The following is a 4,410-nucleotide window of genomic DNA, read 5'->3' as shown; positions in this document are numbered from 1 at the left end:
TGATAATTTGTTGTAGCTGCCCTTCGTTTGGCTTTGGCACCACCTGTTGATTTGCAAAAAAAAGTAATAAAAAGTCTTCACATGTGTTTATTTGAAGTACCACAGATACTCCATTTATTTTATAGAAAATAACAACACAAACTGATGGTAATGTTCAAGTAAGAATGAGGTGATGTGATTTTGTAACAGGTACAGTTGAGTTAACAAACGGTAAGTGTTCTGTCTTTACAGGTAGTGAAATAATATTAATACAGAATAGTGGTCAGAATCAGGTAGAACATGTTGCCTATAAAAAGAGCATTACTATAATGACATTTTTTAATATCTATTGCTATTGAAATCAGTAGGCTTACCATATCAGTGTGAGCTGTGGGCTTGCTTCTGACTGGTGAGGAGATCGATGTCAGGTTCCATTCCAGTTACAGCCAGTCTCAGAGACTGATGCAGGTGTTGATCTGTGAGACTTGATCTGGTCGGATTTTTTATCAGCTTCATGTGTGAAAAAGTTTGCTCACAGATATATGTGCTCCCAAAAACTGTGGACATCTTTGTTGCGTGCTTTCTTATGTTGGGGTAGGTCTCATTTGGGAGGGCAGCATAGTACTTGATCAGACTGTTGGGGCTGAATACGTCTTTCAGCACATCACAGGTCTGCAACTCAGCCAGCTCAAATTGAAGAGAAGGCAGGGTGTCGTTAATGTCGGCAGCAAAAGGGTTCTGGAATGTGCGGATTTCTTTAACGTGGACATGAAGCTCACGGAACCGCACACCGAACTCCGCCCTCAGTGTTTCCAGTGCGTCCTTGCACTTCTCGGTTGGGAACGGGACCGCAGGTTTCTCAGCTTAGAGGCTTCGAGTAGCAGGGAGATGGGTGAAGTCTTGTTTTTGCACCTGTCCAATAAGCAGCGCTAGTTTAAGCTCAAATACTTTGATGTGGGAATACATGTCAGATTAGTTTTCCCTTGCCTTGGAGCTGCAAGTTGAGGCCGTTTAAAATTTCTGACACATCTGTTAATAAAGGCGAGGTCCCATTTCCATTCTGTGTCGATCAGCTCTGGGACAGTTTTTCCCTTTGTCAGGAGAAAGGCATTGATTTCGGGTAGCAGGTCGTAAAAACGCTTCAAAACTCTGCCCCGGCCCCGGAGAAAGGCTTGGAACTGCCTGTGTTTAAGTCCGTTTGCTCTGATGAAGTTTATGCAGGACACAACCACCTTCATGACAGATTCCCACCTCAGAACTTTGCAGCTTGACGCTGGCTCAGTCACGATCAAAGTCACGTCAGAATATACCATTGTGTGAGGAGGTGAAGATGAGCCACTATTAACTATAAATAGCTCATAACTATGGTCAATTTTAATTAGAATGCCAACCTTTAAATATGGATATGTTATGATGTTATGATAGGAAAATGCAATTTAATAAAAATTGGTTGATGTTTAGAGGGATTGTCTGGGATCGTTAAGTGGGCCACTCCAATTGCTTTGGCGGGCCGGATGTGGCCCGCGGGCCGTAGTTTGGGGACCCCTGCTCTACAGGATACTCCCTAGCAGTCCTCTTCATCCCTGTAGTTTACACTTCATGTTAGCATTTCAGTAAGTCCCAGGTACAGGTGGGTAGTAATGGGTATTCAGTTACATTTACATAGTTAACTTTTTAAGTAGTCTCGGTAACCTAGTGTAACATACTGTTTCCTTCAACTTGAATAATTATTTGTATTGAGAAAAAAAAACCTTAGGCCTACCTTTACCTCGTTACATTCATGCTAACTCCCTTCGGTCTGCTGACGCTGTTTTCCTTCCTCATGACGTTGTTCATAGCAACAGTTGGCGTGTTGTCACGTCAATTACGTCTTAAAACGTGTACATTTGACGTCTTAACGCGGACGTCAAAGTGGACATTTTGGACCAATCCGCGTTCCATAGGACAATAGTTAACGCTACAGCGAGAAATTCAGATCAGGTAAAACATCCTTGACCTGGCTTTAGTCGTTTTCGATTGTCAGCGTGTGGCTTTCAAATATCGCTAGCAGATCTCAGATTTGTGAGCGAGCGCTGGTCTGAGGTCAGCACATCAGGAAACCGTGCTGACATGAATTGACATGAGAGCAGAGATGCAAGTAAGTTTAATACTACACACTCAGTACATGCTACTCCTGCTCTCTGTAGTAATGTAAATATTGGACGGTGTTTGACAGTTTTTAACAAGTCGTGGTTAGTCATCGCAGCCCGATGAAGAGAGTTAGAAAAGTAGAGTTGATCTCTTTTTGAACACTCTTCCAGAAATCCAGGATCTTTGGGCAATCCCAAAATTAAACACGAAGGACCCCTCCATCATAGTTCAGCTGTATTGCTGTATTTGGAAATGATAAATGGAGTTTTAAATTGCCTCATTTTCACATACAACTCGAACTCCTCCATGTTGGGCTTTTCTTTGACATCCAAATTATTGTCATTAGATTCATGTTTTAGTGCTTTGTAAATTTTTCATATGCCCCATTTTTGTCTCTCCCTCTGTAAATGACATTAATCTTTGCAAATCTTTTCTCGTTCCCTATGTTTCTGGAGGTTCTGTCTCAGTTATAGGACTTAATGAAAGTAATGAGCTGGCAGACTGAATTCCTGTGCAAGTTGTTGAAATGATTTCATGGTTTGCCAGTTAAACACTTGTACAATATATATCAACCCTTTGTTTGTTGTTTGCCCATTTGTTGAACCCTGCGTCCATCCTAGATAATAAAGAAATCTGGCTTCATTGCTATTTTTGCGGCCCTAATATTAGGATTTGAACATTTTGATTTCTTCCTTACTGCTGAACATATTCATCGTTCCCCTGATCCAATCATTACCAATCTTAGGTTTCTTCTGAGGTAGTTCAGTTAAGAATGGAAGTGATTCCAGTGGTATATTTTATACTCTTTGCTCCATCCCTACCCACACTGCCTCTGTCTCTCTTTAGTTATCCACATAATTATAGCTCTAAGTTGAGCTACCCAGTAGTAATTTTTTCATTTGGGTAAATTCAGCTCTCCCTTCTCTTTTGGGCAAAGAAATGTCTTATATTTAATTCTTGCTTTCTTAATTTGCCATAGGAATTTTAATATGATTTTGGCTAATATTAAGTAGAACTAGGAATCACAATCTGCAATGTCTGGAACAGGAATAACAACCTTGGTAATCCATTAATTCTTACTTTTTCTATTCTTCCCATCAGAGTCAGAGGCAAATTGTCTCACCTAATCAAACTTTGTTATCTCAGTTATCAATTTCAAGTTGTTTATGGCCATTACTATTCTCTATTTTCACCAATGAGCTCTCTCTCTTGTTCTTGATCATCAGTTATGTATGATGATACAACACTATATCTACCATCAGTATCAATTGGGGAATTGTCTAGTAGGTTAGGGAATTACAATCAGTTTATGGGCATGGAGTAACAAGTTAGTTTAACTATCAAAAACAAAAGGTATTGTACTTGGATCAAATTTTAGACTTAAACGTAAGCCACAGTTAAACTTGTCTATACAGGGAGAAGGAGACCAAACTCCTTTGAGTGATATTAGATAGCAGATTGAAGTGGTCAAAGCAGATTGAAAAAAAACTGTTGCAGGCATGTGCAGAGGTCTGAATTTTTTCCTCAACAATACATGTCTCACATTGTTCAAACATTAGTTCTTACTCACTTGGATTACTGTCTGGTAGAGTGGTCAAGTCCATTTTATTGTTGGTGTTGTTGTTTTGTTATTTTCTTGTTCCCCCTTGTCTTGGATTTTAATTACATTATTGTTTTAGGTTATGATGTAATGTGTACTTGAGTGGATCCCAGGAAGAGTAGTTGCTACCTTGGTATTGGCTAGTGGGGATCCAAATAAATAAATAAATGAATAAAGAAGTGAATGCACTTGTATTTAACAGCCAATTCATGATGACACATCACATCATTATCTCCTAATAAGCCTAAATGAGTCGTCTGATATTTGACATTTTAGATTAAGATTAGAGACTGATTTGACCACCCCTGTAATCACATTGTCACTGTATGCGTCTGCTGCTGGAGACAATAGTGTCGACAGTGTTTGGCCACTCTACCCACCTTTGGTCACAACATTAACATGTTCATATCTCTCATAGACTGGCAAAGTTTCACAGCTACCAGCAGCAGTCAGCGTGTCCAAGCCAACAAACCCACACTTCTGGATATTTGGCAAGTGGAATCACCCACGGTATAAACCCTGTTATAGTCTTACTGGATCCCAATTTAGAGCCTGTGTGTAGAGTTGTGTGAACTTCTCGTGTATGCACAAATATAACCTTCTAGGTCTTCATATACTAAAAACTGCCGGAGACTCTTACATAATGAACTACAGAGGACTGTTGGGGATGACTAAACGCACACCAAACATTTATCTGACCA

This window comes from Seriola dumerili, unplaced genomic scaffold (genome assembly GCF_002260705.1).
Source record: "Seriola dumerili isolate Sdu_G_001 unplaced genomic scaffold, Sdu_1.0 BDQW01000017.1, whole genome shotgun sequence".
Taxonomy (NCBI): domain Eukaryota; kingdom Metazoa; phylum Chordata; class Actinopteri; order Carangiformes; family Carangidae; genus Seriola; species Seriola dumerili.
This window is presented reverse-complemented; position numbering follows the sequence as displayed.